The sequence below is a fragment of the Enhydra lutris genome, unplaced genomic scaffold (assembly GCF_002288905.1).
Source record: "Enhydra lutris kenyoni isolate GAN:26980312 unplaced genomic scaffold, ASM228890v2 scaffoldscaffold26, whole genome shotgun sequence".
NCBI lineage: Eukaryota > Metazoa > Chordata > Mammalia > Carnivora > Mustelidae > Enhydra > Enhydra lutris.
This window is the reverse complement of record NW_019154110.1, coordinates 12,536,015-12,555,180: the sequence shown is the minus strand read 5'-3', so window position 1 is coordinate 12,555,180 and position 19,166 is coordinate 12,536,015. Positions and strand designations below refer to the sequence as shown.

At 35.8% G+C, this 19,166-nt stretch overlaps 1 pseudogene; it reads left to right on the top strand.

Moving 5' to 3' along the window:
- The first annotated feature begins 481 nt into the window (after positions 1-481).
- On the top strand, positions 482-18,501 carry LOC111151463 (annotated as a pseudogene).
- The last annotated feature ends 665 nt before the right edge of the window (positions 18,502-19,166 follow it).

The following is a 19,166-nucleotide window of genomic DNA, read 5'->3' as shown; positions in this document are numbered from 1 at the left end:
GGAAATGAGATTTGCTCTAGAGATGTTAATATTTTAAGCTAGTTGTATCATATGTAACTTAAAAGCTTATTGAAGATGTATTTTTTATATTTCATTACCGCCCAAAGTAAACAAACTCCATTTTCTCTGATTTGTTGTGTTCTTAACATCTCCCTCTTCCCTTTTATCTTCAAAACATCCACTGAATAATGTTAGTTTTTAAAATTTTCTGTAGGTTTATTTTTTCTTATTGTTTTATTTCTCTCATTTATGCCTATTTGTAACCCTTCTCTCTTTTCTTGTTTTTTTTTTGCTACTCTTTATACTAAATTAGAGTTTTCATACTAGTGTGCTCTAAATGACTGCATCAGTAAAAATCACATTACTCCATAAAAATACTTTATTTGTTTTAGATGATATAACACTTTTAATTCCATAGAAAAAAATAGTAGGAATGTTTTCACATTTTACACATGTGGCTTGATGAAGGACCTATGTGTACATGGCTTGGAGCCTTTCTTTCAGTGGAGAAGGTGAGTTTCAATACACATCTAGCAGTACTAGAAAAGCACAAGTAAATCAATGACAAGGAAGAGAATCTAGGAAAAAGGAGGAGTGGGGAAAGGAAATAAAAATATTATAGCAAGCACTTGATCCTATTTGGCTACTATTGTAAGAGAACATTGTGTCAATCCAAAACATTCAACTTCTCCTTAGTAAAGACAACACTTCTTTCTAAGAACTAGACATACTGTGAGATTATTATGTCACTGCCATTGCAATATCATTAAAGCAGGATGAAGGATGAAGAAGAACCTCAAAATCTCAGGTTGCATCCAAAGATCAGCAAGAGTAATGGTTCAATAGGGAATTGGTAAAAAAAACAAACAGGCAAACAAACAAACAAAAACCCAACAACAAAAAGCTGCTCTCTTTCAGATCTCCTGGTTTGGTTAGTATGTGTATGTAAATGAAAGAAAAGAGTTCTAAATAAATGATGTTTAAGTGTTCTTTTTAATAATCCATTCTTTATTCATAGTTCATTAAAGCTTTTGAAATTTTGTTCTTATTATCCTTTGAATTTATCTTTGTAAACTTATAGATTCTTTAGAAGATACCTTAATACAAGTAAGAAACTTTGCACACTCATAGTGATCATTAGTGAAAGGACTAAGCAACTATACTTTATTATAGTTGATCATCTAAGTTTTCAGTAATTTTTTCAAATAATTGCCTAATTCAGTTCTATTGGGCATTTTCTTCAATGAGTTAATTTTCTACCTCTTTGTTATTATAGAAATCTTTTTATGTTAATCTTAAACTTGTATGGTAACCCCATAATTTCAAAATACTCACTTTTTTTAATGTAATAAAACAAAAAGTTCTTTAATATTGTTTCAGATTCTACATTACAACTTATCACATTTGGTGGAGTATCAAAGAAAAACATTAACAATTACGTGAGAAAATTACTTAAGGATTCCTTTTTCTCCAACTACGTATGTGTATGAAACCAGATTTTCTTCAGAAATATCAACCAAGACAACACATTTCAAGAGATTGAATGTAGAAGCAGATATGGTAATTGAACTTTTAACTTTTTGCTTTTTATATTAAGTGAGAATATAGTTACATTATGATGTAAAATTTACCATATTAAGTTCAGCAGTATTCAGTAAATTCACATTGTATCTCCAGAACTCTTCCTTTTCTCAAAGTGATTATACTCATTAAATAGTCATTTTAAATATTTTTTTTCTTTATTGAGAGAGAAGAAAGCACATATGGAGTGTGGAGATGGACAGGGGGAGAGGGAGAATCTTAAATAGGCTCCACACCCAGTGCAGAGCCCATTGTGGGGCTTGACCTCATGACCTTGAGATCATGATCTGAGCTGAAATCAAGAGTTGGACACTTAACCAACTGAGCCACCCAGATGCCCCAGTCATTATAAATCTTAACGAGTATATTATTCTATGTTTAAGAATAGAACTCCTGATATTTTGTAAAACAGTATATACTTTTGATAAGGCCATAATTAAAATAACTTCTAAGGAGGAAAAATTGAAATAACTAATATTCAAGATAATTTTCACTTCTATCTTTATTTTTAAAGAATGTTTTAAAGTATTTAGAGGATACTTGGAATATCAATTTCTCCTACAAGATGAAAAAGTCCATTGAAATCTAGGAAATGTTTACAACCTATAGGAAGAAAATCATAAAACTTATCTGGAAGGTGTTAAGCAGTGATTTTCAAATGAAGGGAAGTGTATCAACTTCTACTCCAAAGATTTCCTATATAATTAGAGTTACTATTGATGGAAGTGTGGATGCATGTAAATGACATGGAGGCTGAAAAGTTTGAGAGTAAAAGCTTTAAATAGATACTGTGTCATAGGATTAGGGAAATAAATATTGTACAGATATTAGTTCTTTATTACTTAAGACATAGAATTAACTGATTTGACTATGGCTAATGAAGGGATCTCACCTTAAGGGATGTTAAAAACATACATCAAACTTACAAATAATTAAAATAATATAGGAGATCAATGTCTGGAATGGTAGTATGAGGATCTTTGTAACTCACTTTTCCACAAAAACCATAAAACGACTAACAGCCATTTCGTAAACCAAAGACACAGAATGAACTGAAAACAAAACAAAACAAAACATCTATCCAAGGGATACTATTATACCTCAGTAAGACAACAATGTTAATGACTTCTTCCTAACTCCGTGATACCATACCCATTCAAAGCTATCAGTTTCACAGCCAGTAGAGAGGCACTCATTTAAAAGGTAACACCACTACTCAAAAAAAATTAAAAGTAGAATTGTTATATAATACAGCAATTCCAATTCTGGGTATTGTATTAAAAGCAGGGTCTCAAAGAGATAGTTGTACACTCGTTAATCATAGGAGCATTATTTACAATAGCCAAGAGGTTGTATCAACCTAAATGTCCATCAGTGGATGAAAAGATAAAGAAAATGTGGCAGGCACATACAAAGGGATCTTTTTTAAAAAAGTTTTTTAAATCAACATATAATGTATTATTAGCCCCAGGGGTACAGGTCTGTGAATCATCGGGCTTACACACTTCACAGCACTCACCATAGCACATACCCTCCCCAATGTCCATAACCCAACCACCCTCTCCCTACCCCCTTCCCCTGGCAACCCTCAGTTTGTTTTGTGAGTTTAAGAGTCTCCTATGGTTTGTCTTCCTTCTGATCCCATCTTTTTTCATTTTTCCTTCCTTAGTCCCCAAACCCCCACTTTGCCTCTCAACTTCCTCATATCAGGGAGATCATATGATAATTGTCTTTCTCTGATTGACTTATTTCACTCAGCATAATACCCTCTAGTTCCATCCATGTTGTTGCAAATGGCAAGATTTCATTTCTTTTGATGGCTGCATAGTATTCCATTGTATATATATATACCACATCTTCTTTAACCATTCATCTGTGGATGGACATCTAGTTTCTTTCCATAGTTTGGCTATTGTGGACATTGCTGCTATAAACATTGGGGTGCACGTGCCCCTTTGGATCACTATATTTGTTATCTTTAGGGTAAATACCCAGTAGTGCAATTGCTGGGTTGTAGGGTAGCTCTATTTTCAACTTTTTGAGAAACCTCCATGCTGTTTTCCAGAGTGGCTGCACCAGCTTGCATTCCCACCAACAGTGTAGGAGGGTTCCCCTTTCTCTACATCCTTGCCAGCATCTGTCATTTCCTAACTTGTTAATTTTAGCCACTCTGACTGGTGTGAGGTGGTATCTCATTGTGGTTTTGATTTGTATTTCCCTGATGCTGAGTGATGTGGAGCACTTTTTCATGTGTCTGTTAGCCATCTGGATGTCTTCTTTGCAGAAATGTCTGTTCATGTCTTCTGCCCATTTCTTGATTGGATTATTTGTTCTTTGGGTGTTGAGTTTGACAAGTTCTTTATAGATTTTGGATAGTAGCTCTTTATCTGATATGTTGTTTGCAAATATCTTCTCCCATTCTGTCAGTTATCTTTTGGTTTTGTTGACTGTTTCTTTTGCTGTGCAAAAGCTTTTGATCTTGATGAAGTCCCAATAGTTCATTTTTGCCCTTGCTTCCCTTGCCTTTGGCGATGTTTCTAGGAAAAAGTTGTTGCGGCTGAGGTTGAAGAGGTTGCTGCCTGTATTCTTCTCAAGGATTTTGATGGATTCCTATCTCACACTGAGGTTTTTCATCCATTTTCAGTCTACTTTTGTGTGTGGTGTAAGGAAATGGTCCAGTTTCACTCTTCCATATGTGGCTGTCCAATTTTCCCAACACCATTTGTTGAAGAGACTGTCTTTTTTCCACTGGACATTCTTTCCTGCTTTGTCAAAGATGAATTGACCATAGAGTTGAGGGTCTACTTCTGGGCTCTCTATTCTGTTCCATTCATCTAGGTGTCTGTTTTCGTGCCAGTACCATACTGTCTTGATGATGACAGCTTTGTAATAGAGCTTGAAGTCTGAAATTGTAATGTCACCACCTTTGGCTTTCTTTTTCAACATTCCTCTGGCTATTTGGGGTCTTTTCTGGTTCCATATAAATTTTAGGAATATTTGTTCCATTTTGGGGGGGGGAAATGGATGGTATTTTGATAGGGATTGCATTAAACGTGTAGATTGCTTTAGGTAGCATAGACATTTTCACAATATTTGTTCTTCCAATCCATGAGCATGGAAATTTTTGCATTTCTTTGTGTCTTCCTCAATTTCTTTCATGAACATTTTATAGTTTTCTGAGTATGGATTCTTTGCCTCTTTGATTAGGTTTATTCCTAGGCACCTTACGGTTTTAGGTGCAATTGTAAATGGGATCGACTCCTTAATTTCTCTTTCTTCTGTCTTGCTGTTGGTGTGTAGAAATGCTACCAATTTCTGTGCATTGATTTTATATCCTGACACTTTACTGAATTCCTGTACAAGTTCTAGCAGATTTGGAGTGGAGTCTTTTGGGTTTTCCACATGAAGTATCTTATCATCTTCAAAGACTGATAGTTTGACTTATTCTTTGCTGATTTGGATGCTTTTAATTTCTTTTTGTTTTCTGATTGCTGAAGCTAGGACTTCTAGTACTATGTTGAATACCAGTAGTGAGAGTGGACAGCCCTGCCATGTTCCTGACCTAAGGGGAAAAGCTCTCAGTCTTTCCCCATTGAGAATGATAATTGTTGTGGGTTTTTCATGGATGGCTTTGATGATATTGAGGTAGGCAGCCTCTACCCCTACACTGTGAAGAGTTTTGATCAAGAAAGGATGCTCTACTTTGTCAAATGCTTTTTAAGCATCTATTGAGAGTATCATATGGTTCTTGTTCTTTCTTTTATTAGTGTATTGTATCACATTCATTGATGTGTGGATGTTGAACCAACCTTACTGCCCTGGAATAAATTCCACTTGGTCGTGGTGAATAATCCTTTTAATGTACTGTTGGATCCTATTGACTAGTATTTTGGTGAGAATTTTCACATCTGTGTTCATTAAGGATATTGGTCTGTAATTCTCTTTTTTAATGGGGTCTTTGTCTCGTTTGGGATCAAGGTAATGCTGGCCTGCTAAAATGAATTTGGAAGTTTTCCTTCCATTTCTATGTTTTGGAACAGTTTCAGGAGAATAGGTATTAATTCTTCTTTAAATGTGTGGTAGAATTCCCCTGGGAAGCCATCTGGCCCCGGGCTCTTGTTTGTTGGGAGATTTTTGATGACTGCTTCAATCTCCTTACTGGTTATGGGTCTGTTCAAGTTTTCTATTTCTTCCTGTTTCAGTTTGGGTAGTTTATAGGTCTCTAGGAATGCATCCATTTTTTCCAGATTGTCAAATTTGCTGGTGTGTAGTTGCTCATAATATGTTCTTATAATTGTTTGTATTTCTTTGGTGTTGGTTGTGATCTCTCCTCTTTCATTCATGACTTTATTTATTTGGGTCCTTTTGCTTTTCCTTTTGGTAAGTCTGGCCAGGGGCTTATCAATCTTACCAATTCTTTCAAAGAAATATCTCCTAGTTTCATTGATTTGTTCTATTTTTTTTTTGTTTCTATTTCATTGATTTCTACTATGATTATTATTTCTCTTCTCCTGTTGGGTTTAGGCTTTCTTTGCTCTTCTTTCTGCAACTCCTGTAGGTGTAAGGTTTGGTTGTGTACTTGAGAACTTTCTTGTTTCTTGTGAAAGGCTTGTATTGCTATATACTAAAAAATTAAAAAAAAAAATTTTTTTTCTAAATACTACCAATAAGCATGTGGACATCAAAGTTAAAAAATGCAGTGTGATTTATAATAGCTCAAAAAATGAAATACTTAAGTGTAACTCTAACAAAATATATATTAGATTTGTATGCTGAAAATTATGCAGCACTGAAGAAAGCAAAGATCTAAAATAAGCAGGGTGTGCCTGGTTGGCTCAATCAGTTAAGCATCCACCTCTTGGTTTTGGCTTAGGTCATGATCTCAGTGTCTTAGGATTGAGCCCTACCTAAGGCTCCATGCTGGGCACAGAGTCTGCTGCAGGTTCCCTCCCTCTCCCACTGCCCCTCCCCCTGCTCATTCTCTCTTTCTTTCTAATATGTGTATGTGTGTGTGTATGTGTGTGTGTGTGTGTATGACATAAAATAGGGCACCTGGGTGGCTCAGTGGATTTAAGCCTCTGCCTTCAGCTCAGGTCATGATCTCTCAGGGTCCTGGGATTGAGCCCCACACTGGGCTCTCTGCTCTGCTGGGAGCCTACTTCCTCCTCTCTCTCTCTGTCTTCCTCTCTGCCTACTTATGATCTCTGTGAAATAAATAAATAAATTCTTTTTAAAAAGCATAAAATAAACAGAGAGGGGCACCTGGGTGGCTCAGTCATTTGAGCAACTCACACTTGAGGGTCTGCACTCAGTGGGGAGTCTGCTTAAGATTCTCTCCCTCTCTCCTTCTTTCCCTCTCTCCCTCTTCCCCCTTGCTTTCTCTAAATTAAATGAATAAATCTTTTTAAAAATATGAAAGAAAATAAACAGAGATATGTTATGTGTTCATTCTAAGAGTTTAGATGTCATTTCTCCTCCCCCAATTGATATACCATTTATGTAATAACTGTCAAAATCCCAGCAAAGGTTTTGTAGATATAGACAATATTATTCTAAAATTTATATGGGAAGGCCAAAGTACTAAGATAGCTAAAACAATTTTGAAAAAAAAAATAATAAAGTGGAAGGGATCAGTCTACCTGATTGCAAGACTTTTTATATACTTGTTGTAATCAAGACTATGTATTTTTTTTTAGGAGGGATAGAAACATAGATTAATGGGATAGAATAGTGAACTCATAAATAGATCCTCACAATATCCCCAGCTAAATTTTGACAAAGATACAAAAGAAATTTGATGGAGGACAGATTGACTTTTCAATAAGCAGTGCTAGATCAATTGGACATCCATAGGCAAAATAAAATGAACCTCAACATGAACCTCACATCTTACACAAAATTTAACTCAGAACTGATCAAGAATTTAAATGTAAAATGTGAAACTATTGAACTTTTAGGAAAAAATAATAGGAGGAAATCTTTGGAACCAGGTTAAGAAAAAGAGTTTTTAAACTTGATCCCAAAAGCATGACTCATAAAAAGGAAACATTAATAAATTAGACTTATTCAGAATTTAAAACTTTTGCTCCAAAAAAGACCCTCATAGGATGAAAATTCAAACTACAGAATGGGAGAAAATACCTGAAACCACATTTCTGACAAAGGACTTCTTTGAAGAATTCTCAAAACTAAACAGTAAAAAGCAAGCAACCTAATTAGGGTATGGGCAGAAGATATGAAGAGACCTTTTGCCAAGGAAGATATGCAAATAACAAAGAATTACATGGAAAAATGTTTGACATTATTAACCAATAGGGAAATGCAGTTAACCATACTGAGATCACTACATACATATCAGAATGACTAAAATTTAAAAATTGTGACAACACCAAGTGATGGTGAGAATGTAGAGAACCTACATCACTCATACACTATTGTGGGAATGTAAAATAGTATAGCCATGCTCACAATTTGGAAGTTTCTTTAAAAACTAAGAATGCACATTCACCAAGAGAAGCACTTTCTGAACCTGAAAATACAGCTTAACAAATTTATTCATTCATTTATTTATTTATAGGTTTTAGTTGTTTAACTGAGAGAGAGAGAGAGAGATTATGAGCAGGGCGAGGGATAGAGGGAGAAGAAGACTCCCCACTGTGCAGGGAACCTCATACAGGACTTGATCCCAGGATCCTGGGATCATGACCTCAGCCAAAGGCAGACACTTAACCACCTGAGCCACCCAGGTGTCCAACAAATTTAAAAGAATAGAAATCATACAATGTCAGCTCTGAGAACACAATTGAGTCAAATTAGAAATCAATAACAGAAAGATAACTGGAAAATCTCAAGGTACATGAAAATTAAACAACACACTTCTTAATAATAAATGGGTTAAAGAAAAAAATCTCAAGAGAAATTTGAAAATATTTTGAACTAAATGAAAATGAAAGCACAACTTATCAAGATGTGTGGATGCAGCAACATCAACGCCTAGAAGAAATTTATAGCAATGAATGCATATATAAGAAGAAAGATTTAAAATTAAAAATCTAAGTCTCCACCTTAGGAAACTAGAAAAAGAAGAGCAAATTAAATCCAAAGTAAGCAGAAGGAAAATAATAATAATTCAGAGCAAAATCAATGAAATTGTAAACAAGATATAATAGAAAAAATTCAGTGAAACACAAAGGTGCTTCTTTGGAAAGATAAAAAATCAACTAGCCTCTAGCCAGTTTAACTAAGCAAAAAAAGGACAAAAATTACCTATGTCAGAAATGAAAGAGGGAATATTACTGCAGATCCTGTGCACTTTAAAGGATAACAAAGAAATATCATAAACAACAAATATTAGTGGTCTAGATGAAATAGACCAATTTCTTCAAGGACATAATTTGACAAAACTCACTCAAAGAAAATCTGTATAGGCTTATATCTATTAAAGAAATTGAATCCATAATTAATAATCTTCTGAAACAGAAAGAACCCAGCCCAAGTGGGTTCACTGATTATTTCTACTAAACATTTAAGGAAGAAATTTTACTAATTCTCTACAATCTCTTCAGAGAATAAAAGTAGAGGGAATACTGCCTAACTCATTGTATGAGGCCAGAATTACCCTAATCCCAAAACCACACAAAGACATTAGAAGAAAACTACAGAACAATATCTCTCTTGAACATGGATGTAAAAATTCTTAGCAAATATTATCAAATCAAATCCAAAAATGTATAAAAGAATTATACATCACAACCAAGCGGGATTTATCCCAACCAGCCAAAGCTAATTCAGTATTCAAAAATCAATTAATGTAATCCATCACATCAATAGGCTAAAAAAGAAAAATCATATCAATAGATGCAGAAAAAGAATTTCACAAATCCAACACTCAACATGATAAAAACTCTCCGTAAACTACAAATAGAGGAGGACTTACTCAACTTGATAAAGAATATCTACAAGAACCCAAAGCTAACATTATACTTAATGGTGAGAAACTCAGAGGTTTCCCACTAAGATCAGGTACAAAGCAAGATGTCCCCTCTCATCACTCCTTCTCAACACTGTACAGGAAACTCTAGCTGATGCAATAAGACAAGAAAAGGAAATAAAAGGTAGTCAGAATGGGAAGGAAAAAATAAATCTGTCTTTGTTCAGTGATGACATGACAATGTATGTAGAAAATCCAAAAAAAACCCCATCAACCAAAACACACCCCCACCGCAGAACTAGTAAGTGATTATAGTAATACTGCAGAATATGAGATTAATGCACAAAAGTCAGTTGTTGTCCTATATAGCAGCAACGAACAAGTAGAATTTGAAATTAAAAACACAAAACTGGGGCACCTGGGTGGCTCAGTGGGTTAAGCCTCTGCCTTTGGCTCAGGTCATGATCTCAGGGTCCTGGAATCGAGCCCCACATTGGGCTCTCTGCTCAGCAGGGAGCCTGCTTCCTCCTCTCTCTCCACCTGCCTCTCTGCCTACTTGTGATCTCTGTCTGTCAAATAAATAAATAAAATTAAAAAAAAAACACAAAACCACTTACACTAGTCAAAAGAACTAATGAAATAATTAGGTATAAAGCTAGCAAAGTAGGTACAAGATGTAGATGAGGAAACTACAAAACTCTGAAGAATGAAATAAGAGAAGAACTAAATAAATGGAAAGCTACTCCATATTTATGGTTATATTATCAAGATGTCAGTTCTTTCCAACTTGATCTATAGACTCGATGTAGTCCCAATCAAAATCCAAGCAAGTTATTTTGTGGATGTCAACAAACTGGTTTGAAAGTTTATATGAAGAGGCAAAAGGCCCAGAATAGCCAACACAATATTGAAAGAGAAGAACAATATTGGAGGACTGACACTACCTACCATCAAGACTTACTAGAAAGCTACAGTAATCAAGACAGTGTGGTATTGACAAATCATAGCTAAATAGATTGATAGAACAGAATAGAGTTCAGAAAGAGACCCCCATTAATACAGTCAGCTGATATTTGGCAAAGGAACAAAAAGAGTATGACAGAGCAAAGACAGTGTCTTCAAGAAAGGCTACTGGAACATCTGGACATCTGCATGCAAAAAAAGTGAATCTAGACTTAAACCTTTCATAAAACTTTCTCAGAAAGACTGCAGACCTAATGTAAAACACAAAAGTATAAGACTCATGTAAGATAACATATGCTTATGTGATAACATATGAGAAAACCTTGGTGACATTGGCTAAGGTGATAACTTTTTAGATACAGTAAATAAAGTCTTACTTTAAAAGTTGATATATAAACTAAGGATCCTCCCTATTGCCATATAACAGCAATTCACTCCTAGGTATTTATCCCAGGGAAATGAAAGCTGTGTTGCCTCAGAAATCCATACACAAATGTTTATAGCAGCACTATTCATAACAGCTAAAAGATGAAAACAACCCAGATGTTCTTCAACAGGTTAGTAAAGAAACTGTACTTTATACACACAATGAAATACTAAACAGCAATAAAAGATATGAGTTATTGATACACAGAACAACCTGGATGTATCTCCATAGAATTATGCTAAGTTTAAAAAACCAATCTCAAAAGATTACATGCTGTATGATTCCATTTATATAAAATTCTTGAAATACAAAATTATTCAAATGGTGAGCAGATTAGTGGTTACCAAAGATTAAGGAGGAAATGCAAGTGAGAGTGAGTGGGTGTGGCTATTGTAAGGCAGGAGAGATTCTTGTCATGATGCAAATGTTGCATATTGACTCTTTTAATATCAACATTCTTGTTGCAATATCATGCTCTTATTTTGCAAGATATTATACTTTTGGAAACTGGGCAACAGGTCATGGGATCACTATATTATATCTTACAATTGCATATCATTCTACAACTACCTCAAAATGAGTTTAATTTTTAAAACGAAGGAGAGGGATGCCTAGGTGGTTCAGTCAGTTAAGCATTGAACTCTTGATTTTGTCTCAGGTCGTGATCTCAGGGTCGTGGGATCAAGCGCCTTGTCTGGCTCCATATTCAGCAAGGAGTCTGTTGGAGATTCTCTCTCTCCCTCTCCCTCTGCCCCTCCCCCCACTCTTACTCTCATTTTTCTCTCTCAAATGAAAAAATAAATCTTTTTTTTTAAAGAATTTATTTATTTATTTGACAGACAGAATCACAAGTAGGCAGAGAGGCAGGCAGATAGAGAGGAGGAAGCAGGCTCCCTGCTGAGCAGAGAGCCTGATGGGGGACTCGATCCCAGGACCCTGAGATCATGACCCGAGCTGAAGGCAGAGACCCAACCCACTGAGCCACCCAGGTACCGAAAAAATAAATCTTTTTAAAAATGAAGGAGAAATTCTGGTACTCTCAGATAAACAAAAACAGAGTATATATTACTAGCAAACTTGTTATATGAGAAATGCTAACTGGAGTCCTTCAGGCTAAATGAAAAAACAAAAAACAAAAAAACACCACCACCAGATGGTAACTTGAATTCTCATGAAGAAATATAGAGCACTGGTAAAAGTAATTTCAGAAATAAATAGAAGACAGCATAGGGACGCCTGGGTGGCTCAGTTGGTTAAGTGGCTGCCTTCGGCTCAGGTCATGATTCCAGCGTCCTGGGATCAAGTCCCACATTGGGCTCCTTGCTCAGCAGGAAGCCTGTTTCTCCCTCTGCCTCTGCCTGCCACTCTGTCTGCCTGTGCTCACTCTCTCTGACAAATAAATAAATAAAATCTTAAAAAAAGAAAAGAAGACAGCATAAATGTGTTTGTTTATAATCCTTTCCTTTTACCTCTTTTCAAAGACAACTAAGTATAACAATAATTATAAAAGCCACTGATGAGTTCATATTAAAGATGTAAATTGTGTGGCAACAATTGTACAAGTGACAGGTTGGAGATGTTGGAAGAAAGTTGGTATATAACATTGAAATTAATATTAATCTGAACTAGATTGTTTCAAGTTAAGTTGCTAATTATAATCCCCAGAGCATCCATTAAGGAAATAATTTTTAAAATGCGGGAAGAGACACAAAAGAGTTAAAATAGTACACTACAAAATATTTAACACAAAAGAAGTCAATCTCCTCTTCTTATAAGGACACCAGTTATATTAGAGTAGGTCTTACACCAATGATCTCGTTTTTTTTTTTTTTTTTAAGATTTTGTTTTTATTTATTTGTCAGAGAGAGAGAGGGAGAGAGAGAGAGAGAGCAAGCACAGGCAGACAGAGTGGCAGGCAGAGGCAGAGGGAGAAGCAGGCTCCCTGCCGAGCAAGGAGCCCGATGCGGGACTCGATCCCAGAACGCTGGGATCATGACCTGAGCCGAAGGCAGCTGCTTAACCAACTGAGCCACCCAGGCGTCCCCAATGATCTCGTTTTAACTTGTTTTTGCTTTAGTTTTTGTGACCCTATATTCAAATGCAGTTATATTCTGAGTTAGCAGAGGTTTGGGCTCCAATATATGAATTTTGGGGGGAGACAATTCAGCCCATAATACTGATCTATATAGTTTTCTTTTTCTCTGAGGAAGTTCTTCTAACATTTCTTGTAAAACATGGAAGTTGCCTATGGGTAAAAAATTCCCTCAAATTTCATTTTTATTTATCTGAGAATGTATTTCTCCTTCATTTTTGAAGTTTAATTTAGCTGGAGATAGAATTTTAGGTTGGTTATTTTTTTTCTTTCAATGCTTTAAGTATTTTATTTTTCCCAGGTGCCCCAACACTTTAAGTATTTTACTCCACTATTTTTTTTCCTTGCTTGCATGTTTTCTGAAGAGAAGTTTAATGTAATTATTATCCTTGCTCCTCTGTGGTAAAGTGTTTTTTCCTCTGGCTTCTTTCAAAATTTTTTTCTTTGTCTTTGATTTTCTGAAGTTTGAATGTGGTACACGTTGGTGTAGATTTTGTGGTATTTATTCTCAGTGGTTTATGAACTTCATGGTTCTGTATTTTGATGTTTCTCATTAGTTTTGGGAAATTGTCAGTCATTATTGTTTCAGGTATTCCTTTTGTTCCTTTCTCTTTTCTACTTCTGGCATTATTATTATACATGTTACACTTCTTGTAATTTTAATTTTACATTTTTTAGATATTCTGTTCCCTTTCATTATATTTTCTCTTTGCATTTCAATTTAGAAGTTTCTAAGATTTTTATTTATTTATTTGTCAGAGAAAGAGAGAAAGCACACAAGCAGAGGGAGTGCCAGGCAGAGGGAGAAGCAGGCTCTCCACTGAGCAGGGAGCCCCATGGGGGACTTGATCCCAGGATGCTGGGATCATGACCTGAGCCAAAGGCAGACACTTAATGGACTGAACCGCCCAGGTGTCCCTCAATTTGGAAGTTTTAAATTGACGCTTCTTCAAGCCCACTGATTTTTCCCGAGAGCGTGTCAATCTATTGATGAGCCCATCAAGGCATTCTTTCTGTTACAGTGTTCTTAATTTCTAGCATTTCCTTTTGATTATTCCTTAGAATTTCCATTTCTCTGCTTACATTATCTATACATTCTTGTATGCTGTCCACTTTTCCATTAGAGCCTTTAGCATATTCATCTTACATTTTAAGTTTTCAGTATGATAATTTCAACATCTCTGCCATGTCTGAGTGCTTCTGATGCTCTGTCTCTTCAAACTGTTTGTTTGTTTTGGTCTTTTAATATAACTAGTAATTTTTTTTAAATCTACTTCATAGATAGTATTCTATTCTTCCATCAAGAAGCATATGTGTAACTCTTTTGATGATGTTAACAGTCACTGATGTTCAACATTAGAGCCATTCATTCATTAAGGATTGCAAAATAGTGATGTCCCATTTCTCTCATTCTATATTATGTTATTATATAGAGTACTTTTAGGATGAGGAACTTCTTATCTGCTATATGGTTACTCAGAGGTAGAGTTTTGTTGTTGTTGTTGTTTTATTCACTTGACAGAGAGAGACACAGCGACAGAGGGAGCACAAGCAGGGGGAGTGGGAGAGGGAGAAGCAGGCTTCCCGTTGAGCAGGTAGCCCAATGTGGAGCTCCATCCCAGGAGCCTGGGATCATGACCTGAGCTAAAGGCAGATGCCTAAGGACTGAGCCACCCAGGCGCCCCTAGAGGTAGAGTGTATTTTTTTTTAATTAAAAAAAATTGTTTTAAAGATTTTATTTATTTATTTGACACAGAGAGAGATCACAAGTAGGCAGAGAGGCAGGCAGAGAGAGAGTAAGGGAAGCAGGCTCTCCACTGAGCAGAGAGCCCGATGTGGGGCTCAATTCCAGGACCCTGGGATCAGGACCTGAGCCGAAGGCGAGGCTTTAACCCACTGAGCCACCCAGGCGCCCCCAGAGGTAGAGTTTAAATAGGAAAGTCAGACTAAGTACCTGCTAGCTTTTTTTTTTAACCATAATTAATATGATGAGTTAGTTCATTAGAATCCAATGGCAATGTTTTTTGGTTGCTTTTTTTATTACATTATAAGCTCAGAAACCTGAAAACGCTGACATATTTCAATTCCTTTCATATTTTAAAAATAGAATAATAACTCAAATTTCATTTATATGCTGGTTAATAGAACCAATTTTAAGAGATATTACAGTTTGGCTTGGAAGACAAAATGCAGAGCAAAGACTTGGATAGGCACTTCACAAAAAAGGTATTCAAATGACCAATAAATACATGAACATATGTTCAACCTTATTAGTTATCAGGGAAATGCAAATTTAAACAATAACACTACCTAATATGCCTAAAAGAATGGCTAAAATGAAGACAGAAAATGCTAAGATTAGTGAAATTATAGAACATTGTTAATGAGAATGTGAATTGGTATAACCATTTGGAAAACTGATTCACGGTATCTAATAAAATTGAATATATTTACATTCTAAGTCCCAGCAATATTCCTGGATGTATACTCAACAGAAATGCATACATATGTTCACCAAAAGACATGTGTAAGATTGTTTGTAGCAGCATTATTCATTATACCTATAAAATGATGACCATAGAATAAATAAATAATCCAAAATCTACCATATATATATATATATATACATATATAATGGTATATTTGCACAAAAAGAATGAATGAGCTATAACTGCTCAAAAACACTGAAGAATCTTGCAAACATTTTGTTGAGAGAAAAAGCTAGATGTAAGTTCAAAAAAAACAAGCCAAACTAATACATCATGTTTAAAATTGGGTTAGTGGTCTAGCAGGGAGGGATCTAGTGACTAGAAGGGCTTCTAGGATGCCATTTCTTGATGTATAGTTTTAAAAATCTTTTTCTGGTTAACGTATGTGCTCACTTTGTAAAAATTCAGTAGCCTCTTTATGTACTTTTCTGTGTGTATGTTATTCTTCAATAAATCATTTTAAAAATCAACTTGTGATATTCTCATCTAACCTCTATTATACATTATTTTTTTAAAGATTTTTATTTATTTATTTGACAGAGAGAGATCACAAGTAGGCAGAGAGGCAGGCAGAGAGAGAGAGGAGGAAGCAGGCTCCCTGCCGAGAAGAGAGCCCGATGCGGGACTCGATCCCAGGACCCTGAGATCATGACCTGAGCCGAAGGCAGAGGCCTAACCCACTGAGCCACCCAGGGGCCCCATCTATTATACATTGTTAATTAGGATGTATTTAGATATGAAACAGTTATTAAACCCCACTGGATCAAAGACATTTTCAGATTATAAGTATTATTAAAACAGAATCCCTTCACATTACTCATAAAATGTCATTGGTAGAAAAACTTAAGCAGTGTAACTGCTAAATCTCCTACAGCATGATTTTATCATGTTTTCAGTGTTTGGGGATCAAACCAAATTGATTTAAAACATCTCTTGGGGCGCCTGGGTGGCTCAGTGGGTTAAAGCCTCTGGCTTCAGCTCTGGTCATGATCCCAGGGTCCTGAGATCAAGCCTAATATCAGGCTCTCTGCTCAGCGGGGACCCTGCTTCCCCCACCTCTCTCTGCCTCCCTCTCTGCCTACTTGTGATCTCTGTCAAATAAATAAATAAAATCTTTTTTAAAAAATCCCTAAACAATTAAATATATATAACTCATAAAGATGTTTGGTCTATTTTCCAGATAGACAAGTCAGCTGTTAAAAAGGTGACCTTTGTGTAACAGGGATTTTGTGTAGATTTTTTAGGGGGGTCCATGTTAACACATTTGATAAACTTTTATCTTAATGTGCCTTTCTGGAATACCAGTCTGATCTCAATTCGAACAAAGACTTAGTTGACGTTTGCTGGTGGTTGAGGTGGCTTGGTCATTTTCCCAGCCTGTATGTTTATTATTGAATGTTAATCAGATTCGTTATTAAAGATTTCATCTGCCACACAAATAAGTAATTGGCTATGTCTGAGTGACCACCTTTTGTCTTTAGGAGATTGCTTAAAACTGCATTAAACATCATTAGACCAGAATGATGACCATTTGTCCTTTACTTGTTTTCTAACAGATTGGATCTTATTATTATGCAAACACACTACAAAGAACAGTCTTAGAAAAAGCTCATATGAATTACTCTAAGTTCATAACAAGCTTTTATATTGAAGGATGCATGAAATTATAACTAATTATGTTAAACTATTTCCTTTTGTATGTATTATAGGGCACTGTTTAGAATCCATGGGTTAAAAATTATACAAAAGTGAGAAGTTTGTAAGCATTGCTTTCTACCTTAATATATTTTATCATCCTCTTTTATTGATGAAATGATACAGAAGAAAAAAGATTAAATATATATTTAAATTTACATGTTTTCTCTTAAATGAGTCCATGAGATAGAATAAGCAGAAAATAATCATGAAGGTATAATTATTAAACAATATAATTATAAATCCACATTTTCCCTACAACATATTTTTCTTAAAATCATGTATGACAGGGCACCTGGGTGGCTCAGTGGGTTAAAGCCCCTGCCTTTGGCTCAGGTCATGGTCCCAGGGTCTTGGGATGGAGCCCCACATCGGGCTCTCTGCTCTGCAGGGAGCCTGCTTCCTCCTCTTTCTCTGCTGGCCTCTCTGCCTACTTGTGATCTCTGTCTGTCAAATAAATAAATAAAATCTTAAAAAATATCATATATGCCAACCCACAGAACTTTATTTGTAAGTCATTCATCTATTTTGATCCCCCCAAAGAATTATATGTAATGCTATCTTTCTTGTTCAATTTCTATTATTGTTGTGACTAAATAAATTCAGTGGCTCTGAAATGCATGAAATTGGCTGTCATCTGAGATCTGACAATTTCATAATTGGTTTAAGCAGAATGTACTTCATACTGATCTTAAAATATCTTTGGTAATCTTTCTGCTCCTGGAGCTGAGTTGGCCACAAATGAAATTATTTCAGCCTTAGGAATGAAATCCTCACCCACCTCAACTAAGGGTTCAGGTGGACTTAGCTTTATAATCTGGTTTAAAAGTTTTGAGTAGATGGAGCCCTCGCGTGCCATCTTCCTTTCTCTTCCTCCACGCTACCTGTGGAGGTGGCAGCCGTGTGTTACAGGGCAGTGTCGCTGCCCTCAGACCTCTGATGAAGCCCAAGATCATTAAAGAAAGGACCAAAAAGTTCATCTGGTACCAGTCAGACCAATATGTCAAAATTAAGCGCAACTGCCAGAAACCCAGAGGCATTGACAATAGGATGCGCAGGAGATTAGAGGGCCAGATCTTGATGCCCAGTATTGGTTAGGGTAGCAACAAGAAAGCAAATCATACTGCCCAAAGGCTTCCAGAAGTTCCTAGTCCACAATGTCAAGGAGCTTGAAGTGCTGCTGATGTGCAACAAATCTTACTGTGCAGAGATTGCTCACAATGTCTCCTCAAAGAACCGCAAAGCCCTTGTGGAAAGAGCAGCCCAGCTGGCCATCAGAGTCACCAATCCCAATACCAGGCTGCACAGCAAAGAAAATGAATGATCAGCTTGTGCACATTATAGTTATGTTAAAACCATAAAAGTACAAAAAATTTTTTTGAGTAAATTGAATTATATGGTTGTCCTTCATATTTCCTGAACAGTTTTAGGGAAGAGTATTTATTATTTTCTGTTTCATCAAGGAACTGAATCCTCTCAAATTCATACATTGCAAATTATATTAGGAATGAAATATGGTCAAGAATTTTATGAATAAAGCAATTAATACTAATTAATAAAAATATTTCTGTATATCTAAAGAGTGAAAATAATTCACTTTTAAAAAAAGATTTTATTTATTTATTTGACAGAGAGAGAGATCACAAGTAGGCAGAGAGGCAGGCAGAGAGATGGGGGGAAGCAGGCTCCCCGCTGAGCAGAGAGCCCAATGTGGGACTTGATCCCAGGACCCCAAATCATGACCCAAGCTGAAAGCAGAGGCTTAACCCACTAAGCCACTCAGGTGCCCCCAAAATATTCACTTTTAAAATAATTCTCTAGTGCCTTTATTGTTTTCTATCCTCTTTTAGATTTAAAATGCATCTGAGTTTTTCCCCAGTAATATTGAGTTAAATTGTATAAATTTAAGTTGTACATGATGTTTTGATATTTGATATTTGATACATTGTGAAGTGATTACCACATTAACCAAATTAATATATCCATCAG